This window comes from Ictidomys tridecemlineatus, chromosome 2 (assembly GCF_052094955.1).
Source record: "Ictidomys tridecemlineatus isolate mIctTri1 chromosome 2, mIctTri1.hap1, whole genome shotgun sequence".
NCBI lineage: Eukaryota > Metazoa > Chordata > Mammalia > Rodentia > Sciuridae > Ictidomys > Ictidomys tridecemlineatus.
In genome coordinates, this window is record NC_135478.1 from 37,862,491 (window position 1) to 37,889,345 (window position 26,855).

A 26,855-nucleotide genomic window follows, 5' to 3' on the forward strand; every position below is an offset into this window, starting at 1 on the left:
TTGGTGGAGTCTTTGGGGTTTATTATACGTAAGATTATGTCAACTATAAACAATAACAATTTGGTTTCCTCCTTTCCAATTTGGGTGCCTTTATTTCTTTCTCTTGTTTTCTTTGAATAGAACTTTTAGTACTATATTGAATAAAAGTGGTGAAAGTGGGTATTCTTGTACTTTTCCAGATGATAGAAAGAAAGCCCTCAGCTTTCCCCTGTTCAATATAATATTAACCGTTAGATTGTTATATAGGGGCTTCATTATGTTCAAGCACATTGTTTCTAGAACTAGTTTTTCAGTTTTATCATGAAGGATGTGGAATTTAGTCAAAAAGATGTCTCCACATTTATTCAGGTGTTCTAATCTACTGATATTCTTCTAATTCACCACCTGGAATCACCATCACCATTTTAGATGAAACATTGGGAGCTCTGCAAGATAAAGTGACTCACTGAATATCACACAGGAAGTGTTAGAGCCAGCTTCAGGTCAGGCCTGTTTGCCTCTAAATTTGATTCTTGTCTGCTTTTATGTTTTTCAAACTTTTCTGATTAGAATGTCTTCTAAAATTCATATTGTAATGAGACACAACACAGAAACACACATTACATTTTTTTAAAAAAAACTTTTAATAGGTGATTATTCTGATATTTTGCATTTTATTCTATTCTATTTCATTTTGTAAAACATAACACAATAGATAGATTTCACAATTCAGTAATTGATGACTACCTGTATTTAGAAAAATACTAATCTTCACTTTACTTCTGAGCTTTATCTTGACATATAATAATTTTAGAAAATTGACTTCAGAGGGTTATGGTCAGTTGAGGTAAAAGAAGGAAGTAGGAAAGCTGATGTGATCAATGTTTCTTTAATTTAACTTAAATTTAAAATCTGTTAAAGACCTACTTATAGCTCCTTGGGCTATAAATAGGACTTGTTTCTGTAGGAAACTAGTAAATATTAATTTTGATATTTCTTCAAGTGTACTTGGAGAGAAATCATGATTAACAAGAGTTTTACCAAATCAAATCAGTAAAGATAACAATTATTTCCAATCTAATGAGAGCAAAGTATAAGCAAGTCAATTTGGAAAAGTAAAATTGAGTTAAGGATTATAGTACATGTTGAGAATGATTTTTATTTTCTGGATTGTTATATCCTCAGACATTTTTTTGAAGAAAAATTTTGAGTCACATCTCTCCTCTTTTTTATTTTGAGACACGGTCTTGCTAAGTTGCTTAGGGCCTCACTGAGTTGCTGAGGCTGGCCTCAAACTACCAATCCTCTTGCCTCAGCCTCCCAAGTTGCTGAGATTACAGGCACATGTCACCCCGCCCAGAAGGATTTTTGAAGCCAAAATTCAGGTGAGCATTTCTCTCACTTAATTCTAAAAAATGATTTATTTTATCTTAATTATTTTTTTTAATTTTTTTTATTGGTTGTTCACAACATTACAAAGCTCTTGACATATCATATTTCATACATTAGATTCAAGTGGGTTATGAACTCCCAATTTTACCCCAAATGCAGATTGCAGAATCACGTCGGTTACACATCCACAATTTTACATAATGCCCTATTAGTAATTGTTGTATTCTGCTACCTTACCTATGGGCTTCTTAGTCACATCTAAGCCAAATTGGTCCTGTGAGACTAATGAAGTTTTTGTTTTGAAAATAGTTCATTTTGTTGTTGTTGACTTGCCAGCATACTTTAATAAACAATTTTGTACTGGTTGGTTGTTTTTCTTTTATTTATTTCTGTTGTACTCTGAATAGAACCCAGGGCCTCACACATGCTAGGTAAGTACTTTTCCACTGAGCTACATCCACAGAGTGGCTTTTTTTTTTTTAAAGAAAGTTGCTCAGGTATTATTTAAATTATGTGTTTTTCATACTTTTCTACCCCTGGCACTTGGAGCCAATGTGATTGGCAGCAAAAAGAAGTGGAGATACTGATTCATTATTTATAGGGAAAAGAAAGAGCATGGCAGGCCGATAAATTTGGTGAAGTGGTTTTTTGTTAAGGACTTCCAGGTGCAGCTGGGGCAGATAAACCCTGAGGTGATTCCCAGTTCTTCCCAACTCCTGGTGTTCTACCCTCTGTATAAGCACTTCATTGGAATCTGAGTGGGGCCTGTGACTTGCTTCTAACCTGAGAACGTGTCTAGAGGAACAGACGTTAGTTCTGTGAATGTATTATGTACATTTCTGTCTTAGCAGGCTGGAGCTGGAGACTCTGATTTGGGGCTTGATGGTATGAGTGGCTGTGTTGGAGGAACCCCTGCGGCAAGGAATTGGAGGTGGTTTATAGAAACAGTGGGATGCCGGGAGTTGATGTAACCTTCAGCCAATACCCTTCAGTAAAGTCTTAGAGCATACAGCTTCATGGAACTGAATTCTGCCAACAACATGATTCAGATCGGAAATGGGTATTGAAATAAACAGATATATGAACTAAACTTCAGTTTAAAATAACAGTAGTAAAAAAAATGTCTGTTGAGTACTTTCTGTGGGTCAGGCAATCTATTCGATAAATATCTTCTAATTATCATTCATTTCCTTTCACAAAAATCTTGTAAAGAATGTGGTTTCTAACCCACATAAAAATGACAGAAAGGTAACTTTCTAGAACATCTGTGCATGGACTGCACACTCGTGTCTGAGATAAAGTTCATTCATCCCAAAGTAGCTCTTGCCTTTCTGCTAGGCTGATTCAAAAATCCACTTTCTCTCCTTCCACAGACACTTCATTGCTTCTGGGGACCAGAAAAATACGAGAAACAAACACACAAACCGCACCACCAGTGTGGTTTGAGGCCACTGAGAGTTCATGTTTTCTGTTCTCTTCTGGCTTCTCCATAACATGAGTCAGTCTTTATTTGTCTTTGATGCTTTCTTATTACCCCTTCCCAGCGGCTCTTCTTCTCCCTTTGAATGGTTGGCCCAACCCAATTTGTTGTCCTTCTATTCCCTAAGAAGAAAAAGTCCACAACCTGTGTTTTCTTGTACCCACCTGTACCCAACATAATTGTTCTCTCGCTACCTGAGCAAGCCTACCACGGTTTTTCTTTCTTACTTTTTCTAATCTTAAAAAGGATACATTTTTTCCCCATTTTGATACTCATCTATTCAGTCCTTTCCTTTATTTTACACATCAGTTATTCCCTCTCTTGCTTATATAACCCATGTACTCAAAAATTATGTTTGAATTCTAATCCCAAGTACATCTGAATGTGTTCTTATGTCTTTGAAGAGGTGATCAAGGTAAAATTAGGTCATTGTAGTGGGCTCTCATCTTATAGGCCTGGTGTTCTGATAAAAAGCAGAAAATTTGAACAGAAATACACATGTCCATACAGGGATATGCCATGGGAAGATTGGAGTTATTCTGACACAAATCACAGTAATACCAAAAGCTGGGGTGGGGAGAGGGAGGCCTGGAGCAGATCTGCCTTAGCATTGCCAGAGGGAGGTCACCCTGCTGACACCTTCATCACACACTTCAGGACTCCAGAACTGTAAAGTAATATATTTCTTTTGCCTAAGCCATTTAGTTTGTGGTACTTTCTGAAGGCAGCCCTATAAAACAAATACCCAGGGTGATGTCAGAAAAATATACTCCTGTTTTCTCCTCTCCAACTATGCACTTCTCTACTTATGTCTACCTGGGGTTCTTCCTTTCTCTCCCAGGGAGTTATTTCCACAGTCATTTCTGAGGAAAGTTCATGGACAACAAAATTCTGTGTGATTGTCACTAATGCAAAATGGCAGTTTCTGATGGCCTCATGGGTATGCAAAACCATCTGTGGCTTCTGTTGAGGGGTATTGTGGGTTCCTAAAGTTTCTTGCCATAGGCAGCCCTCAGTGGGGACCCTCTCTCATAAGTCCTTTTCATATAGGACAATACATTTCACCATGTGATTGGTAATGATGCTGGTTCATGTCTGGTCCCCTCATACTTCCTCTTACTGCTGGGGTCTCCCCTTGCAGATGAGCCTTTTAGGCAGAATCCACAGCAATGGGAAGACTTTTCTGTTTCTCATCTGAACCATGGTAAACCCATGCTTTTACTCTGAGATTAGAGCAACTACAGGTATTGAATATACTCTCCTCTGTTGTGACAAGTGGCCTCAGCTCCAGGATTCTCTATGGACTGCCTGCAGTATCACATGCTGGTCTTCTGTGTCAGCTAAACTGCACTTATCAAAGTCTCTGAGAAATCTCCTTCCTGTGCCTCTCTCTTGATGTTAAGGAGATTCATGACATACATCTAATCTCTAGGATTTAGTCTATTTTTTTAAAAAAATGTTGTTTTTAGATATACATGACAGTAGAATATATTTTGACATGTTATACATACATGGAGTGCCATTCTAGTTAGGATCCCATTTTGTGGTTGTACATGATGTGGAGTTAAACTGATTGTATATTCATGTATGAACAGAGGAAAATATTATCTGATTCATTCTACTCTCTTTCCTATTCCCCTCTCCCATCTCTTCCCTTCATTCCCCTTTGTCTAATTCAATGAGATTCTATACTTGCCTTCCCTACCCTCCCTTGTTATTGGTTAGAGTGGTGTGGGGAGAAGAGTAAGGTAGTTTTTCTACTGTCATCCTGCAAAGCCTTCTTTTTGAATAAGGCATTGCCTAGAGGTGGGTAGACTGACAGGAGCCACAGACTTGGCCCTCTGCAGTCACAGCTCAGGAGAAGTGGCACCTTAACTTTGGGACAACTCTACACCTATCTTTTTGCTATCCATGTGAGATAAAACAAGAAAGACAGATCCTGTTTTAACATCCTGTTACTCATTTATATTCATCCTTTACCTCTTTGCTTGCCCCCATTCCTTAAATTTCTTTTTCCTGAAAAGTAGTAAGACTTCCTGTGCCCATTTGTTCCACATACTCCTCCTTCTGTAGCTCTGTCTTGTGTTTGCACCACAACACTGAAAACAGTCCTGAAAGAAGTTATCCTAGATTGTTCTCTCAAATATTCAGGCCTCAGTCCGACCACTGCCTGGCATTTGTGAAACTGTGAACCACTGTGAACCCCTCCTTCCTTTCTATTTCAGATACCTCCCCCTGAATTCCTTCTCAGACACTTTTCTTTTCTACTCTTACCTTCTTCTCCCAGAAGGTTGCTCTTTTTCCAACCTTTATTAAGTGCTAGTGGTCTCCACCTCTCTTCCTTGACCACCTTTTCATTCGTCTCTCTGCAAGTTAATTTAATATCCAAGTAGTTTTCTCTAATCACTTCCAAATCCAGGGATCCACACTAGCTCGCTTTTCTAAGGTTCACACATCCATTTAACCATCTAATGAACACTTTTGAGTCTGTACAATTTGAACTATTATGCTCCACAGGAAATTTTGCAATTGAGACAATTGAGGAAGAATTATACAAAATTGAAAACATGTAGGAGATTTTCTTCCAGAAAAGAGGGGAGCAGTTATTTAATTTGAATAGAAGACAAGAAAGAGCAATAGATTCTTAATCATTTAATCACTTCATATTAGAAGTAATTTAATTCATAGTGATGTGATTTCTTCAGTAAAAAACTTGAGTTCTTTTATAATCTATTAATAATCTTTCAGTTGAATTGTGTTATCCATTTAGAAGCCTTCTGTTGCAATTCAAAACTTGTAATATTTTAACTCACTTTACCAGTTTGCTGCACTTTATTCTTTAATTCCTTGTCTTGGGTGACACAGGAAAAATTGGTAAGCATCTTAAGAGGATCTTTTCTATAGATTGTTTAGAAATCATCAGAGCTCTTAGCAAAGTCTTTTTTTTAAAAAAAAAAATATTATTTATATTTATTAAAATTGTTTAAAGCTAATTATCTCTTTCTTTTTTAATTTTACTTTTTATTGGTTCTCATTAGGTATACATGATAGTAGAATGCATTTTGATACATTATACATAAATGGAGTATAACTTCTCATTCTGCTGGTTGTACATGATGAAGAATTACACCTTCTGTAATTCTATATGCATGTAGGGTAATAATGTCCCATTCATTCTACTACCCTTCCTATCCTAATGTCCCCTCCCCTCTCTCTTCACTCCCCTTTACCTAATCCAAAGTAACTCTATTCTTCTCCAGCCCTACCCAGCTTAGTGTGAATTAGCAAAGCATATCAGAGAAAGCATTTGGCCTTTGGTTCTTTTAGTTTGGCTTATTTCACTTACCATAATATTCTCCAGCCCATCTGTAAAGTGCTAAGTCTTAAGCACTTTATTGGCTATTTAAATTTATTTCCCTGTTTCTAAGGCTGAATTTTTGTTACTTATACTACATGTTTTATTTTTGCTTTTATCATGCTATCTGTGCCCTAAACATGCAAAGATGGTAGAATGAATTGGATGTAACTTTCCTATGTTCACATATGTATACACAACTAGTGTAACTCCACATCATGTCCAACCACAAGAATGGGATTCTAATTGAAATGGGTTGTACTCCATGTATCTGTAACATGTCAAAATACACTCTACTGCCATGTATATCTAAACAAATTTCTGGAGAGCAAATACTACATGTGAGGCTAGTTTTTGCCTTCCCCGCCCAACACTCAGCATCTGACATTATTATTGAGATGTGTCACAAACTTAAGCAGAATCCATTTTTGTTTAATTCTATTGCATTTATCCAACTGCTAGGCTTAGCAAATATCCAGGTTTTAGTTATTGCTGTTTTTCCCCCTTGTAAATGCTCCATCCACAAGTATTTTCTCTTCATTCCATAAATACAATTTTATAAAGTAATCCATTAAGCAGCCGAGTTAGGTTTCCTTGAATGATTTCTGAAAATGTTAGAATTAATTATTGGGAGTAGAAAACTAAGCAGCATACTTAGAAACAAACTCTTGTATTTAAGAGTAAATCACAAATATCAAACATTTTTATGGCATTTAATATGTGAAATAAATTGTTATTTAAAATTCTATGTGCATAAGAGTTTCCTAAAGGAAAAATGTTTCTGGGAGCCTCCACAGTGAAGGGGACCTTTTATTTTCCCCAGTGGGGGGCACAGTGGGGCAATCTGAAGCATCCATCAGAAAAGATCAATAAATGATGCTTCTAGAGGGACATCTTTGTAGAAGTGAAGAAAAAAGGGACTTTTGCCAAGTTTCTTGGAAAGTCTGGCACTGGATAGGGTGACAGACATTCTAGGCAGGTGGCCTACACCTGTGAATGAAAGATGTGATGGGGGGAATCCACAGGGACATGGTCAATCCAATCATGACCATAGATGAAGACCAAGTTAATGTGATTACGTAGGTAGAACTATTAAAATGTACTCTTCTTATAGTTAAATTTGCTACACAGGGGCAATGTTAATTTGAACTCAGATCTCATTAGCTTACTATGGTGAACCAAAAGGAATTCCATAAATATGCACATCAGCAGTTCTTCATGTAGATGCATTATAAGTCCCTAGAGATAAGAAAACATCCTGAGGTTTGACAAGACCAGGCATACACAGACCTCGTAGTTATTGAATAATAACTATGGTTCCTCTGAGCCATCCTTCCCACATCCACTTGAGGTCTTATTTCTTCAGGGAGGATATAAGCCAGACTTCTATTAGGGATCATGTGCAGAGAGAAGGGTGATACTCAGAAATGGTGGTGAGAGCGTCACAAATGCAGACAGCTTGGTTCAAATGATTGCACAGTTTTGAATTAAGAAAAGAGATGAAAGTTTCTTGTACCTCATCATCTCTACTTCATTCATCTGTCACACCCTGACTTGGTTACTGAATCAGCAATCGCTGTGCAGAAAATTGAACACAAAACCCTACCCATACTATGACTCAGATGAGAGATCTTTTGTAGTATTTCCTAACCCTCACTACACAGTGGGAAGCTGAACAGCATGAATGAAATATGCAGACCACTTGAAGATAGGTGGAGTTGGGACTGAGCCCATTCAGTGTGTGCTCTTGATGTCTAACTGGTGTTCCAAGAAATAAAATGTACATGATGGTTGTTTTTTATGGGTCAAGTTGACTTGGCCATGAAGTAGTACAGATATATGGTTAAGTATTGTTCTGGATATTTCTGGGAAGGTATTTTGTGGAAGAGGTTGACATTTACATAAGTGGACTTGGAATAAAGCAGCTTTCCTGATATAATGTTGAAATTCATTCTATTAATTGAAGACCTTAATTGAATCAAGATTGACCTCTCCTGAGCAATAAGAGGGAACCTTGTGGACTATAACTCTTCCTGAATTTCCTGTCTTCCAGCTTATCCTGTGTATTCAGTGTGTGAGTAAATCCTTTAAATCCCACCCCTTCTAAAGTGCCCACAAGTACGCGCTCACGCGCATACACACACACACACACACACACACACACACACACACACACAATTCATTGTGTTTCCAGGAGAACTCTAGTATGATATATATATTTCTCACATGCATCAATAATGAAAAATTGTACAATACCAATTTTAAAAATAATAAAATACACAAAACTCTTCGTTATACATTCCTGTTAATCCTCTCATAAGCTTTCTTGCATCTTGGTTTTTGACAAAATGCTGTATTGTGTAGATGACTTATGTTTCCATTTTAGCCATGATTTGACAAATGGAGTCATAGCTCAATCTGCTAACTCTTTTCCCAATAAACATATCATCATAAAATCTAATATGTGTACTTGTGGAATCCACTATCACTTTTAGAAGATTGTATTGCTGAAAATATGTCCCAAAAGCAGATTATGTAAGTGTTTGATCCAGCAAGGAAGGAATCCAGATCATTTTGAACAGGTACAGTTCAACATGAACATCAGTTGATAGTCACTTTAGTATAAGGCAAGAGCAGAAAAACAAACATGTAGTTTGCAATCTCATTTGACTTCCTAACTGAAATAGATAATCGTTTTAGAATACAGGAGGAAATTTTTCTTCACTTTTTGGAGTGCTCTTCTCAATGCAGATATTCTGTACACTTCCAAGTTTAATTTAAATAATTTAACTTTTTGCTACTGTTTCTTAATCTAGAAAAGAAGAAGAAGAACTTTTGGTTTAAGCAACCAGACAATATTTTAGGCTTTGTGGATCATATAGTATATGAATAAAAGCACTGAATTCTGCTATTAAAACACAAAAATGGCCATTTAAAGTATTAAGTGAACATGGCTTTGTTCTAATAAAACTTTAATTACAAAACCAGATATAGCCAGTTAGGGCTCTAAGGTCATAATTTCTTGACTCCTAGTCTAGAAATAACAATGAGATTTAATCAAGCCTTGATTTGTAATGTTTGCTGACTTTTGTGGTCTAACTATTCCCCATTGTGGTCAGATGCAAACTACCCATCACTGAACCATGAGTTGGGATGTACAGTTCAACACCACTCTTCAGCATTTCCACTATAAAGACACAACACACAGAAGTCAACTCAAGAGAATAGCATACAGTAAAATGTAGTAAAATAATTAGAAACTGCTGAATTCCAATCATTTATTATCTCTGTTTTTGATATAACTTAATTGTAAGCATACATAATCTAACTTTTATGTATTGGCTATGTTGAATAATTTGCTTGCAAAATTCCTGAAAATTTAGAAATTAGCTCATGTGAGCCTGCGTAAATTGACCAGTAGCCCAGAATCAAGAGCCAACTTGGGACAAAGTCCTTTGGACCATCACAGAGGATAGCTACAGGATAAAAACTTTAAAGATATTCAGAGGTACCCTCAGGTAACAATAATAAACAATGTAGGGTAGTGTTTTAATGAGGTAAAGCTACTTTGTGGGTTGTAATGATTTCCTAGGCATTTTCTGTACCATAGTCTGATAATTTCAATTGAGTAGCATTCTGGTTTCTCAAGGATTTTCTGAAGTGACTGGATAATGTAATTATCATTAAGAAAATGGTTTCTATGGGAAAATAACTCTCAGGTTCCAAACAACTAACTTCAAAAGGACTTTTATGGAAAACTGTCTTACAAGTTTGTAGACTGCCTATACATACACAAATGACAAGTTCACTTTTGCATCCATAAATTATATTTTGCTAAAATGGGATTAAATAGAGTCATAGTAATAGTTTTACTAAGTACATAATTTAGAGATGCTATTTTTTTTTGCCAAATCAAATATGACTTAACCTATGTCTTCCTTAGTTTTCTATGAATTTTCTGCTGCATCATGACTGTGTGTCTTGTGTTACACATCAAGTTTGAGCATCCCCCTGTTATTAGGTCATATGTTTACTGTAAAATGATTCTCAGATTTATTTTCTCTGAAAAACAAAAAAAATTGACTTAGTAGAAATGATTTCCTGATGAGGACAGTCTCACAGATGAGATGGTATAGCATGTCTCAATCTGAGACCTGTTGTTTTCATAGAGAGTTCAGCCTACGTTAGCTGCTTAAAAAAACTAAAAGTTGATTATGGAAATGCTTACCTTGAATAAAAAATAATGTTTTCCATATACATAAATTCTAGCCTTATATGTGCAACAATTTCATGAAATACATAATAAAAATGAAATGACCTGCATTTTTGTAGTGGCCATGCTTTACTTGCTGTGCGGAAAATATTGTGTTATCACCAAAACCTATTTCTCATCACTTTCAGTAAAATTTACTTAAATATGTGTTTATGCCAAGTTTCAGGGATCTTGGGAATGTCTGTCAAAGTGTTTATTCAGATTAAATAAATTAATTGGTAGATTCAGGTAATTATAAATTTTTGTATTTGAATGTTTACATAAACCTCACAATCAGGTAAAACCTCTTCCTTTTATAGATATGGATAAGGGGAACAAAGGACTAGAATATGTATGTAATCTGGTCAATTAGATGAGACATTTACTCTGATTTGGAAAAAAATACTTTTGTAAGTTTTTTATTTGAAAAAGAAGAGTTTGTTTTGTTTTTAGTGATAATGAATAAAAAAATTTAAAGACATTAGTACAGGTTTCTTAATTTAAAATCAATTTGGTAGCAAAATGTTTTCTCTGATAAGTGGATATTAATCCATAATGGGGGGGAGGTGTGAGTGGAAGAACTTGGGATGAGGCAAAGAGAAGGGGCAAGGGTGTAGGAAAGATGGTGCAATGAGATGGACATCACCACCTTTGGTACATGTATGATTGCACAAATAGTGTGACTCTCCTTTGCATGAATAGTGTGACTCTTCTACACATACAACCTGAGTAGTGAATAATTCTGCTTCATTTTTACACAATTAATCGAAGGAGCTTTCTATTGTCATGTATAAATGATTGAACTAATGAATAAAAAAATCAATTTGACTTTTCCATGTGCACTCATTCTTGTAGATCAAATGCTTATAAAATAAAAAAATAGTACACTTGCTGAGAACACAAGCTACCAAGACATTGTCATATATCTAGATAAAACAATCAGATAATGATCTTATCTACATAAAAACTAACCTATCCATGAATCATAGTACTTTTCTGAGACATTTCTTTATCGTGTTAGGAGCCAATACATAAATCTGTCACCTCCAAATAACCATCATATTTTTTTTCAGAATAGTCTTTTAATAAGGGTATTGGTAAATAGTGAACAGATTTAAATTGTACACAATTCTCCGAAGTAAATATTCTGAAGGCAAATACTATTAGCATGATCTTCCTAATCACATTTTACCTTAATCTAAAGACTCTCACACATTTTGGGAGAACAGAGTAAAGAAACTGGGAAAGTTTCCAAGTTGCTGTGCTCTTTATCAGAAAGTCTACATAATTAGGTAAGCAGAACATAGTGTTGCAACTGTTCGTGTAGTTGGCCTAATGAAAATTAAAAATAAAATTATTGCACATTGTGCGGTAGAGCCTTGCTCACACTTTAATGTCTGAGAATCACGGCATCTTGATAAAATGCAAATTCTGATTTAAAAGTTCTGGGATAGGGCCCAAGTGTCTGTATTTCTAACATGATACTCTCAGCTAAGACTGATCCAGATCACACTAGCAAAATCATTCTTCAATAGTGCTTTAGGTTGGTTGGTTTTTGGTACTGGAAATTGAACCATCTAAGGGCTCTCTACCACTAAATTATATCTCAGGCTCTTTTTTTAATTGATAGATTGATGAAGGGTCTCCTTAAGGTGCCCAGGCTGGCTTCAACTCACTGTCTTCTTTCTCAGTTTCTGAAGTATCTGGGGCTATAGCCTTGCACCACTTTATCTGAGAAATTTTACTTTTCTGTAATCATTTTTGTATTTCTTGAGTCTTTAAAGAAGGCTTGAGTAGGGGGCCATAATGCCGTTTGATGCAGTCGATTTGGTTGGATTTGCATAGGATTTGCATATCCACATTATTGTCACATATTTTTAAATAATGTCATTTATTAACTTCTCTGCCTCCATACAGAGCCCAATTCTAATTTGTGGACTGACTTAACAGTTCAAGGTTATGTGGAAGAAGCTTTGTTTCCTCATTGCACATGCTTTCCCTTGAAAGGTGAAACTATTAAGAAAGAATGTCACCTCTCTCCCCTTCTTTCCATTGTAAGATTAAGGAAGGACATTGTGAAGCCAAATCGAAGTCATATAATTTTGCATCCTCTGAAGATGCTGAAGTTTGAAAGTAACTCTCCAAGTGAGGACTCTCTGGTGCCCTTTTAAATGTAACACTTGGTGACTCAGAGACAGCTACTTTTATTATGTGTGGTTATTGCTAAGCCGGGTGACTATTTATCTTTTAACTGAAGTTCTGGGGCGTATTACAGCAGCTGTGAGAAAAGAGTCATATTTGGAGTATGTGAGGACTTGAGTCTCAAGATAATAAATTCATCTTAAATGCTTCCTGCCTTTGAAGAAGGAAGTTTACAGCAGATCAGCGAGTACACAAAAGCCTACACCACTTCAAGATTGCAGTTGTGCTACTCATCTTAGGTGTTTTGGTGACATAACTGTTGTTAATGCTGAACAACTCTATTAAGTACAAAGACAAGAAGCATCTGCAAGGGTGCTGCTGAGAGACAGCACTCAAATCCCAGAGATGGCAGTGAACAGCTCATGCATGTCCTCTCCCAAGCAGACATACCGTCACTTAGACAACTCTACGGTTTGCAGAAGTCGTATATGAAAATAAACTCTTTGGAGTCAAGAGGACTAAACTCATTGTGATGAAAGAACACAACAGGCACATTCCCCCCACATAACACCATTCATGATTCTGTTTTGATCCACTGAGAGTTAAAATTATCGCATCATTTGATTCCTTGTTTCTGTCATTCATGACAAAGACAACATCGGCATCTTGATGTGTTTTACAAATTTGAGAGGCATTTAGATGATAAAAAAACAACAAAGGCACATTTTTTTCCTTTTTTTTTTCCTTGTTTCTGGCAGTGAAAACTGTCTTATTCTCCTGCTTTCCTCATGTAGAGTATTTTATAAAATACTTAAGACAGGGCACAATGGTGCATGACTGCATCCCCAGCAATTCCAGAGGCTAAGGCAGGAGGATCACAAGTTCAAGGCCAACCTCAACAATTTAGGAAGGTCCTAAAGCAACTTAATGAGACCTGGTCTCAAAAAGTAAATATAGTACTGGGATGTGCCCCAGTACAAAAAAGAAGAAAAACTAACTTTGTATGAAAATACAAACTTATTTTATTATTTTATTTTATTTATTTAATAATTTAATTATTTTATTATTTATTTATTTATTATTTTTATTTTATTTATTTAATTTTATTATTATTTTATTATTGATATTGTGAGGGATTACCCATATAACTGCAGAGAAATATTTCAAATGTGTTTGAGAAAAATAATTATACATTGTTGTAAGTAGCTTATTGATCTTGGACAGAATATACTATACAACAAGCTTTTTGATTGTACCTAAAATATATATGAAGCTTCTATACATAAAATAGAAGCACATCCAGAAACTCCACTTCTTGGAAGCAACCAAGTGAATCACTTGTGAAATTGAGAGCACTTAAATATGCTGCATTACACTGCTAATTATAATAATGGGCACCTGAAAATCACGTATCCGTTCATGTCATGGAATCCTCTGCTGTGTTTAAGAAGGGAGTTAAAAGGTCAACATGACTACATGCAAATATTTTTATTGTGTGACAAAAACAAAATAGAAATTCATAGTATTATAGTTACTATTTATTTTCTGTAAACAGGACAACTTATTTTCTATTTTATGCACATCAGTGTTTCCTTCATACAGACGGGACATACATGAAACTGACGATGGTGGTTCCTTTATAAGACTAGTCATATAGAAGTGAATATGTAAGAAAATATTTTATTATAATTGATAATTTGATTCAAATCCCAACTGTCCTCTTTACTAGCTATAACTCCTTGGACAAGTTAATTGATATTTTTTTTATGCCTTAGTTTCCTTATCTCTAAGATGGGAGTAATGACAGTAAGTACCTCCTTTTGAAAGCTTATTAGAGGATTCCATAGGTTACTATATTTTACTAAACCTAATATATGAGAGATTCTAAGACCCACTGTTATGAAACACCATCAATTTCAAATGTCAAAATGGGAAAATGTGAGCATCTTAAAATGGAAAAAAAACTCACTGTATTTATAATGCACTTATAAGGAGCACTTAATATAATACTTATCATTACATCCCGAAATCTTCATTTTAGTGCTGATACAATCAAAACCACTGCATAAATTAAAGAGCAATAACAGACTTATTGAACCTATCTGTAGCTTCGAAGGTGTATTTGGGGAAACTATGACATAGGCTCTAACAATTTCTGTTAGGTACGTGCACAGACAGGCACGCTGAAACCTCAGCTCTAAAACTCAGTCAGCATTGGCAGAGTTAATTTTCTCAGGTTCATCCATTGCAAATCCCAATTCCATCAGCATCTGACACGGCAGCTCATGCATTCCACCAGAGGCCCCTTAAGAAAATCAGCTTTATTAACTAAGTACTAAAAATAGGTTATAATCCAGAGCAAACAAGAACTGTTACACAGCACAGCTGTGTTTTCCTTGAACCGTTTCGGAGGCTCTCCAGAATCAATTATCACTAGTACTCTATTGTACCTTATATTTTATGGAAAGGTCAGGTTAAATTAATTAACTTTAAGTAACTACCAAAGTCCACGTGACACCACTGTCATCCTTCTAATCTAACACGTTTCTGGGATGTATCTGCTCCCTAGAATCACAGGCCCAGAGAATGGGTCACACATTGAGGGCATCTGCTCTTGAACTGATTTCCTTAGTGGATCAAAATTCCAGGCCACTGTGCTTTTGAGACTACTTCAGGCGGCAAAAGATATTTGAGTACAGTGCTTGCTGGGTTTGATGCTTTATCGTAGAGAATCAAAGCAGGGTAATTATTAAAATGCCTTTTCCTTTGCAAACAGAAAAAGCATCCAAAATGACCTTGTTTAGTGGACCTGAGTGTTTTGATGTTCCACCATGATAAGCCCTGCCTTCTTGCTGAATAGGTCACTTAGGACAGGAGAATAAACCTGATCCCATGGTATTTAACCACCCTCTCCCTAGTTTCCCAGTCATGGTGTTTTACTGCAAATACAAATGGCTCATAGAAATTAAACTGAGCTTTAATTGTGTTAACAGTTGCTCTTAATCCTTCCTTGGAATGGGGAAAAGGTGGAAAGATGTGTTTCCCTGGTTAATAGGCAAAGGCATAATGTAAACAATGATTCTTTGGGAAGATTAGCGATCCTAAGGAAAGCAATTAGAGAAAGAAAGAACCATTAGACAGAAGCTAATGCTTAGTAGCTCGCAGCAGAGTAAAGCTGTGGAGAATTTTATTTCCACATTAGATGGAATCCTTTCAAAGCTTTGGTACTCCCAAACAAGAAAATTGAGTTTGGGATGATTCCAAATGTTAAATATGTAAATTGTAAGAAAGTGTATCCTAACCCCTGTCCTATTTGCTACCTATGAAATCAGGGATGAAATGCTATTTTGTTCTCCATACATACCCAAAAGTGTTCAATAAATATATTAAATGTCAATTGGTTGAAGGGATAGATGAATGAATGAGAAAGTAAGTCAGTGGGAAGATAAATACTTGGTTAATTTGTATAAAGAGATAAAACTTGCATAGGCAACCAGTGGCTCTTTAGTAATCCTCAAATAATCTACGAAATATTTAATACATTTCAATCAGGCTGTATATACGGGGACAATCATTATGAGGTTCTTCTGTTATGTAAGCAATAAGAGAAAAAGAAATGATGAATCATCAGATTTGGAATAAACTTTTTTTTTTTTTTTACCACTTACAAGATATATGTTTTTGTTTGTTTTTTGTTTTATTTTGTTTTGTTTTGGTACCAGGGACACTTGACCAATGAGCCACATCCCCAATCCTATTTTGTATTTTGTTTAGAAACAAGGTCCCACTGAGTTGCTCAATGCCTCCCTTTTGCTGAGGCTGGCTTTGAACTTGTGATCCTCCTGCCTCAGTCTCCCAGAGTCTCTGGGATTACACATGTGAGTCACTCAGCCCGGAAGATGTGTGTTTTAATAAATTACGTAAGTGTTTTTCTCCAGGAAAAAAAAAAGAATTTATAAGAGACAAACAATATATGCCTAAAATCACAGCATGAGTTGACTATAACATTGTGTGAGGAAATTCTTTGAGAGATGGCAAGGCAATATTTCCAAAGCCATCTAGAACGAAATTTAGTGATAGCATTTTTTTCTCATTTTGTAATTGACAATTTATGGAGCATTGACATGTTCAGATCACCACATGTCGATGTCATAACCATGCTAATTGATACAGAGATTTGTAAATACTTATTCTTAATGTTACTGGAGGCCCAGCTCAGGGGGTTCTCAAAAGAAGTCACTTTCTCAAAAAAAAAAAAAAAAAATCCCAATAGCAGAGAGAGAATTGGAGGTAAAACAGAAAAGGAATTTATTTTGGTGGGACCAAAAACACCAGTGTAGCAACCTAAGATCTGACATTGAGGTACTGATAGTAGCTTCAAGATTTATACAGACGAAGAACAAGGGCAGGGGGGAGAAAGTCACGCAGCCTTAGTCAAACTGCTGCGGTCAGGGTGGTCATTATCTCAGGCCTGGTTGTGCAGGGCTCCGCCGCCACCAACAGGGTCATCACTGCTTGATGGGGTGAAGCAATTTGGGTGTCCATCCTGAGATGATGCCTGAAGAATTTGAGATAAGCTGCCAGGAGAAATGATCCAAAGAAAGAAAAGGTCAGAGGAAGAAAATGGAGTGAGTAAGGCCAATGTTTGGGTCCCTCCTTCAAGTGAGGGCAATGACATCAGACTTCAGTGCGCCATTCCAGTGGTCTGGAAAAGGGACCCTCTGAGAGCCAGCGATGGATCATCTGTTGATCAGGAAGTCCCTGTGAATCTTGAAAATATCTTTGTGACTCATCTTAGTGTGCTCAGTCTTGAAGGGAGAGAAAAGAGATTAGGTCCGTTTCAGGCTGGTCATCCCCGGATTGTCAGTATTTGACACAAGCACTCCTGAAGTGAGGACCATGTCCATGTGCAGAGTTGAGCAGAAATCTGACCCCAAGTCCGGAATAGCAGCGTCGAAGCGAGGCTTCTTATCCTGCTTTTAGTCACCCATTGGATTCCTGCAGGCCCAAGTGAAGGTTCAGTGGTTTCAGCACAAGTAGATTCTAAGACCCTGAGAAACAACTTGTGTAGCCATGACCACTGTGACCCCAGCACAGAAGCATTGTCTGCCACAAAGGTAATAATAGCTTGCTCAGCTGCCTGACCTCCAGCATGAGTTATTTTTTAAAGCCCACAAAAAGCAAGTGAAACTGGAGGGTTCTATGTAGGTTTTCCTTTGAGCACGTAAATTTCACTCTTTATCTTCTGGGGAGGTTGCTGGGAAGCTTGGTTCTGCCAGATCACCTCTTTGCGTAGCACTGCTGTAAGAAGTTGTATAAGAAGCTGACAAAACAATGACAGAAGCAGTGATAAATGACACTGCTGCTACTATTTGGAATGGCCCAGAGATAGGTTTCAAAGACTGAATTGGCTTTGAGCTAGTTGAGGAGGAAGCAAGAGTACACTGCACTTATCAAAAGCCTGAGACGTGAGAATCCCATGGAACCCTCAGGACCAATTTGTATTGCAGCAGGTATGAGAACTTCAAAAAAATAACAGTGGAGGACCAGGTCCTACAGAATATTGGGGTTTTAAAAATAAGTAGACAGTTATTTAAAGGGTTTGGGAATGCTACATTTGGCACCTTCAGGTGAGATACATTAAAGCAATGCTGTTTGATATTTAAGAGAGGGGGTTAAAAAAGAGCTTAAACTGGGGAGTAGGGGGAGTGTTTTATGTCTGTAGTCCCAGCTACTCAGGAGACTAAAGTAGGAGGATTGCAAGTTTGAGGCCATCCTCAACCACTTAGTGAAATCCTGTCTCATCATCATCAGAATAATTTTTAAAAAGGCAGGGCTGAGGATGTAGCTCAGTCATGGTGTGCCCCTGGTTTCATTCACCAGTACAGCAAAATAAACAAACAGCAGAAGAAGAGCCCACGCTAGAGTGACTCAAGTGAGATCCAAAGGGAATAGAAATATAATGTAGGAAGATCTGATGGAAGTCATGATGACAACTGGAAAAAGCAAAGAGTGAAAGATAATGCAACTACGAAAATAAGAACAAGAAGTTCAGGTAAAAAGAAATATGAAGTAAAAACATCCAAATAAAAAAGGAAGAAGTCAAGTTATTTCTGTTCACTGATGATATGAAGTAATATGCACAAGATCCTATATGTCACACACACAAACTGTGTTAGAAAAGTTGCAAGGTACATAAAATCCTACCACAAAAATCAGATTAGGGATGGTACATTTGGCACCTTCATGTGACATAAGTTAAAATAACAATGCAGTTTAATATCTGTAATGTTAAGGAAATAATCCAATTAGTGTTTCATATACACAATGGAATATTACTCCAGACATAAAAAAAGAAAGGAATTATGGCATTTGCTGGTAAAATGATGGAACTAGAGACTTTCATGCTAAGTGAAATAAACCAATCTGGAAAAACCCAAAGGCCTAATGTTCTCTCTAATATGCAGATGCTGACTCACAATAGATGGGGGTTAGAGGAGGAGTGGAGTTTCACCAGATTGGCCAGGGGTGGGGGAAAGGGTGGGGGGGAGATGGGAATGGGAAAGACAGTAGAATGAATGAGACATAATTTTCCTATGTTTATATATGAGTACATGACTAATGCATCTCCACATCTTGTACAACCACAAAAATGGGAAGTTATTCTCCGTGTATGTATGATATGTCAAAATAATTCTACTGTCATGTATAACTTAGAAGAACAAATACAAAAATTTTAAAAAGGAAAATATTAATCTCATTTAAATTAGCATTTGTTTTGGCTAATCTGGACTGTCTACTTGATTGGATTGAGAGATGCCTAGGATTAAGAGACTTATGGGTGTGTTGGTGAGGGTATTTCCAGGGATAACTGATATGTGTAACAGCAAACTGAGGAAGGAGACCCACTGTCCAATAGGCTGGGGACCCTAATATAACAAAAGGTGGAAGAGGGAGGAAGCAAAGGTGGATGCAAGCTATCTTATTCTTGAGCGGGTGCTTCAATTGCTGTTGCTATTGCTCCAGGACATTGGACTCCAATTTCTTCACTGTCCAGGTAGACTCTGACCAGCGATTCTCCAGAGAGCTTCCGAGCATCCAATCTTGGTCTAGGCTGCATCATTGGTCACTCTTGTGCTGAGGCTTCTGCTTCGTGGACTGAGCTACTACTGGTTCCTGTAGGTGGCCCTTGCAGGACTATCCAGCTTCTGATTGTATAAGCCAATCTAATAAATCCCCTTTAATAATTATACCTATCCCATCAGTTCTATTCCTGTAGAGAACCCTGACTAATACAGTATCAAATAGAATAAAATTTTGAAAAGTAAAGGTTTATATACTGAAAACTACAGAACATTGCTAAAAGAAATTAAAGAAGAAACCCAAAGAAAAGCATCCCCTGCTCATGAATAAGAAGGGTTAATATTTTAAAATGTCTATACTATCTGAGGAAGCTGCAATGCAAGCCCTATCAAAATACCAATGGCATTTTTTACAGAAACTGAACACACAGTCCTAAAATTCATACATAACCGCAAAGGACCAGAATAGCCCAAAACATCTTGGAAAAAAAAAAAAACAAGCTGGAGGCATCACACATCCTCATTTCAAAATGTATGAAAAAACTACAGTAATTGTAACAGTATGGATAGTCCTGAATACAGATGTACAGATTAATGGAAAAGAACAGAGAGTCCACACGTAAAGCTTTGACTACAATAAATGATACTTTCTCCATCAAAGAAAATGGTGAACAGTGAAAAATGGTAACAAACAGTGAGAGAAGAGATTTGCAAATTTTATGTCTGGTAAGAGATTAATATATAAAAAGTAAAACAAAAACCAAAAAATAAAAATAAATAAAAATAAAAATTTCTATAACTCAAAAGAAATGCAAAAAAGCATTTGCCTAATTAAGAAATGGATCACAGTCTTAGATATTTGTCCAAAGAAGATACACAGATTTCCAGCAGGTGTATTGAAAGAATGCTCAATATCACTAATCATGAGGGAAATGTGAAACAAAACTATAATAAGAGATCACTCTACAATTGTTATGATGGCCAAGAAGAAGAAGAGGAGGAGGAGGAGGAGAAAGTAGAAAGTGTTGGTGAGGACATGGAAAAATTAGAAAACTTGTACACCATTAGTGGGAATGAAAAATGATGCGTTTACTTTGGAGACAGTATAGAGGTTACCCAAAAGAAAATTTAAAAATAGAACTATCATGTGATCCAACAATCCTATTTCAGGATGTGTATCCAAAACCAAAATTGAAACTAGGATTTTGAAGAAATATTTTTATACCTATATTTGTTTCTGCACTATTCACAGAAGCCAAGAGATGGAAACAACCTAAATATCAATGAAGGATGAATGAATAAGGAAAATCTAACATGCATGTACAACCAAGTATTTTTCAACCACAGAGATGAACACAATCCTGCAATATGTGACAGCAAGTTTGAACCTTGAAAATATTATTCTAAGTGAAAGAAACCAGTCACAAAGTTACAAATAATGCATGATTCTACTTTTATAATTGATTTAAAGTCATCAAATTCATCAAAGATGAAAGGAAAATGGTGGTTCCCAGGCACTAAGGGTAGAAAGGAGTGGGAAGTTTCTGGTCAATGGGTATAAGATTGTATCATGTAAGATGAAAAAGTTCCATAGGGATCTGTAGAACATTGTACTTATACTTAAGAATACTGTGTATTACAAATAAAGTTGAATAGGGCAATTCTTATGTGTTTTCCCATGAAAATATAATAACTAATGATGAATAGAAATATAGGAAACACTACAGTACATTATATGTTCAGGTAAAGAATTGAAGTTATATCTGGGCTTTGGCACTGAGTAGCTATAGGCCTTTGGTTAATTGGTTTCAATTTAGTGAGATCACTTTATTTGTAATCTAACTCTAAAAATACCCATGGGGCCCCTGTGATATGGAATACTATGACATATGATATGCACATACTCAAGTCATATGTTAATCATTAAGTAGCCCATTAAATGTAGAATGAACACACACACACACACACACACACACACACACACACACACACATATATATATATATATATATATATATCCATGTATATCTATGTATCAGTAGCATTATCTACCAATTGTATATACCATTTTCATTCTGAAAATTTTTAATGTTTATAAAATTCATTTTATACAAAGGAAGTAAACTTTAAAAGAGGGGATTAGATTTAATTCTGTGATGCAGTGAACTTGACTTGACCTGGGTGTATATATCATCTGGCAGGAAATAGCAGCAATAGTTGTGTCATCCAGTCTTGGAAACACAATATAGCTATCCAAGCATAAATACAAGTTAAAACAATTTGGGGGAGTGCCTTCTGTTATTAACGTTAACATTATCAGCTTCACATGCTCAATATTTTGTATTATGTGTATCCAGTTATATATTAGAAAAAAATGTGTGATCCAGACCAGATAGCACTGGCTATAAAATTTACCAGCAGTTAGGTTTGTTTCTCTCCCTTCAAAAGCTCAGCAAACTCTGTTTCTCTCAGGGTATTTTGCCACCCAGTGAATAGCAACCATTTCATTATGATGTTAGGGTTTGAATAGTAAGACTTCTCTGAGGCATAGTAACCAAGTTTATAAGGATGATACAGAAAACTGTCCTATTTGAAGATTTCTAGATTAAGTACTATGAATTTTAAACTCTTGTGCTGTTATTGTAAAAGTCCAACACTGTATTCTTGTTTCCTTATCTAGATTCCTTCAGTATCTTCATTTCAATGAATGTTATTCCTTAAAGACACAGATTGAGTTCTAGTTCTGCATAGTGCTAGGAATATACATATAGTAAAATATAGTTCTTACCCTTGAAGAGTTTACACTATCATATGGAAAATATAACCACAAACATGGTCAAATAAAAGTAATCCTTTTATGTCAAATGTCATAAAGTCATTCTTCTTAATGGCTGAGTAATACTCTGTTTTGTATATATCTCTTTTTATTTATCCATTCCTTGTTGAAGGGCACCTAGGTTAGCTCCATAGTTTAGCTATTGTGAATTGACATTGGCCAGTAATTGGACAGACCTGGAGACTATCCTGCTAAGTGAAATAAGCTAGTAACAAAAATCCAATGGTCAAATATTTTCGTTAACTTGGAAAATAAACCATAATAAGGCATGGAGGAGGGGAAGAATAGAAATTCAGTAAATTAGACAGAGGGGAATGAAGGGAAGGGAGGGAAAATAGAAGAAAATGAAAGACAATGGAATGATTTTGACATAATTTCCCTACATACACACATGAATATCCCATAATGAATCCCACCATTGTGTACATCCTCATGAATGGGGTCCTAATTAGAATAAGATACATTCAATCCTTGTATAAGTTTATGAAAATGGACTCTACTGTCACATAGGAATAAAAATGACTAATTTAAAAAAAAGAAGCCTTTTAAGGTTGTTGTCTTCACACCTATTTAATAATATTCCCATATCAGTCATTTCTATTCTGTGATTATTATGAGTATGTTTATGTATCTATGCTCTAATACTAATGTGCTTAGTAAGTAGACATTAAATAGTATGAAAAAATATAAATCACATTTTAAATTCATGTCATATTTGTTCATCATAAAATATTTCATCAAAAATTATCAGTAATCAAAACTAGGGAATGATTTCAAAGTCTGGGATGGTGCACACCTGTAATCTCAGCTACTGGGGAGGCTGAGGGAGGAGGATCACAAGTTCAAGGCCAGGCTTGGCAACATGGTAAGATGCCATCTCAAAATTTTAAAAGGCTGGGGAAGGGCGGTTGGGGATGAAGCTCAGTGATAGAGTAACCCTGAATTTAATCTCTTATACTGAAAAAAATGTTTGAAATTGCCATCTTAAATTAAATCTCTTTAAAGAAGAATAGAGCCAATAGAAGATACAACCATGAACTAGACTACTAAATCATTATAGTCATTTATTCTTTCACACATGGATTTATTCAATAATTATTGAGTATCCTACATGCCAGGAGCTGTTGAAAACTAAAAGGATAGAGCAATGAATGTGACAGACTTACTACCCTTGAGCTTACCCTTCAAGTGAACTGAGATGACAATAAACACATGGTTCTATATGTTCAGTAACATTTCAGGTAGTGATAAGTGATGATGACATAAAAATGTTAAGCAAAAGAAGCCAAGGTAGGGTGCTGGGTGGTAAAGGCGAAACAATGAAAGATCTTGGACAAGGTGATATTGGGGAAGACGTCCAAAGAAAATGAAAGTGTTAAACTTGTAAATCCAGTCCTAGGTAGGGAGGCTATGTGTGCAAAAGATGTGGCACAAGAAATTCAAAGACTAGAGGTGGCACAATGTTGCTAGAATAAAGCAATCAGTGGAGTTGTACTGAGGAATGGTGTCATGGAGTTGGGAAGGGGCTCCAGACAGATTACCTAAGGTCTGAAAGCAATGCTTATTCTGATGATGAAGAGTGAGCCATTCATTTTTAGTAGAAAAGTGGTGTGATCCATTTTATATTTTAAATGATGAATAAATGATAAAGAGTAGTCTGGTTACTCTTCAGACAATGGCCAATTATATTAAGAATGGACCAAGGGCTGGGTGTGGTGGTGCAGGCCTGTAATCCCAGTGGCTTGGGAGGCTGAGGCAGGAGGAGCTCAAGTTCAGAGCCAGCCTTAGCAATTTAGAGAGGCCCTAAGCAACTCAGTGAGAACCTGTCCATAAATAAAATATTAAAAAATGCCTGGGATGTGGCTCAGTGGTTGAGAGTCCCTGGATTCAATCCCCAGTACAAAAAGGAAAAATGAGTGGACGGAGAAAGACCTGTTAGGTGGTAAGGAGGTAGCTTATACAGGAATGATAGTGATGGAGAAAGGAGGTCTAGTTAGATTCTGAATATAGGGTGAAAGAGAAGGAATGAACATAAATATTACTCTAAGAAGCTGTGTTATACCAGAGAATACTGATGGCAGCTCACGGAAAGGAAATGGTGTGTGAGTGCGTACATGTGCGTGCACATAAATACACACAGGCATGTAAATATGATGTTTCTGATGTACAGTGAAGTTTGATATTAGTGACAGTGTGCTTCAACAAAAAAAACTGTGTTGCTCATACCCTACTAATTAAGACACCATGGGTAAAGACATTATTTATTATAAATATGAACCTCAACTGCAAGTTCTAAAGTCAGACCAGATATGGTAGTTACCTGAATCATACTAAGTACCTGCTGTAGAGTAACTATCAGCAATGATTTTTTTTGTTCAGTGATAGCTCATATAACCACACTGCAAAGAAGTGTATTCATGTCTTGAATCAGGTCTTACTGTTAGCATATTGAAACCAAAGTTTACCCTTCATCTCAGGGCTCAGACTAAAAATAGAATTACCAGGTGATCTGGCCATTCCCACTTCTGGATATATATCCAAAGGAATCGATATCAGTATATAAAGAATAACATCTGTAGTCCCATGTGCATTTCAGCATTATTCACAGTTGCCGAAATATGGAAGCAGCCTAACACATCAGTGGACAGTGGGTAAAGAAAACATGGATGGAAATGACATAAGCCAAGCACAGAAAGACCAATGCTGCCTAATCCCATTCATATGTGGAAGTTGAAAAGGTTGATTTAGTGGTAGAAAATAGAAGAATGTTTACTAAAGGTTAGGAGGGAAAAGAGATGAGAGATGAAGGGAGGTTGAATATCAGGTACCCAAATACTGTTACATCGGGGCAGTAAGTTTTAAGGTACTACAGCATAGGGTAATTTAGTATACAACAATTTATTATATATTTTATAAATAATTAGAATAGATGACTATAAAAGTTCCCAATCTAAATAAATCACAAATGTTAAGAGTTTAAGGAGATAGAAATGTTCATTACCCTGATTTGATCATTTCACATTGTCTACATGTATCAATTATCACACTATTCCCTATAAATATTTATGTGTCAATTAAAAAGATCCAAAGAAAGTGTGGTATATTCACCACAGTGGAAGAAAATTCTGTCACTGGAGATGACATGGATGGAACTAGACGACATTATCCAAAGTGAAATAAGTCAAGCACAGTAAAACAAATGTCATATGATCTCACTTATGCGTGGAAACTAAAATGTCAATCTTGTAGAAGGAGAGTAAAAAATGTGGTTCCCTGAGCCTGGGGAAAATAAGGGGAAGACTAAGGAGGAAAGGTACAAAGTTTCAATTCAACTGGAGGAATACACTTCAGTGATCTATTACACTGCATTATGACCACAGTTAGTGATAACATACTGTGTATTTCAAAATTGCTGAAACATATTTTTAACATTTGGTGAGATGATAGATATGTTAATTAACTTGATTGAATCTTTTTGTAATATACACATAGACCAAAATGTCACCTTATACACAAGATCATTTGCTAATTAAAAATAAAGTTAAAAGTTAAAAGAATCAGTCTCTCAACAACTTGATTTGAGGTTTAAAATTATAACTGATTAAAAGGCATTAAAACTTCTCAGGTGTGGCAGATTGACCATTGGGATATTGAACAGAAAGAATATAAGCTGGGAGTGAAATAATTACTATAAAAAATATTTAGCTATTGAAATGTCCCCTAAGTCTGAAGCTATAATTTACTTAGTGTGTATTTTTGGAATGATATTTCAAAGTTAACGATGGGAATATATGTTTTGTACATTTGAGAGAGTTTTTTATTCCACAGCAAGATATAAAAGTCTAGTTATCTTTCTTGCATTATTCATTTTTTTTGTATAAAATCTTCATTTAAATTTTGAGTTCATCAGTTTGCATTTAAGTTGAAGAAAACTTTGCCTTATTGCTAATTTACAGTTCTGTAAGAGATCCACACCTATTTTATTTAACTGCTTTGGTGAGAAGTTAGTTAAATGCAATCTTAGATGGGCTCCAGGTTTAATTTTCTGCCTTACTGTGCAAAACTCTAAACTATTTTTTAAATAGGTGACATTAATAAATGAGTAAAGAGCATGAAATATTTTTCTTCTCTTATATATTAACAGCAAAAGCCACCTTCCTCATGCTTCCAAGTACATCACTCAGGACAAGGGATACTTTTTAAGCCTGTATTTAACTTGTCAGTTATTTGTTATTGATCCCTCAGAATATAGTTTAATGGCGCTTGCACAAGTTAGTAGATTTTGTGGAACTTCTGCTCTCGGCAGTTTGTTGCTTTGTGTCAGTATCAGGGTGCTC

At 36.0% G+C, this 26,855-nt stretch overlaps 1 protein-coding gene across 2 annotated transcripts in view; it reads left to right on the plus strand.

The window, feature by feature from the left end:
- Positions 1-26,855, plus strand: part of Znf385d (zinc finger protein 385D) — an 826,924-nt gene that overhangs the window by 399,377 nt on the left and 400,692 nt on the right. The window lies entirely within an intron of this gene.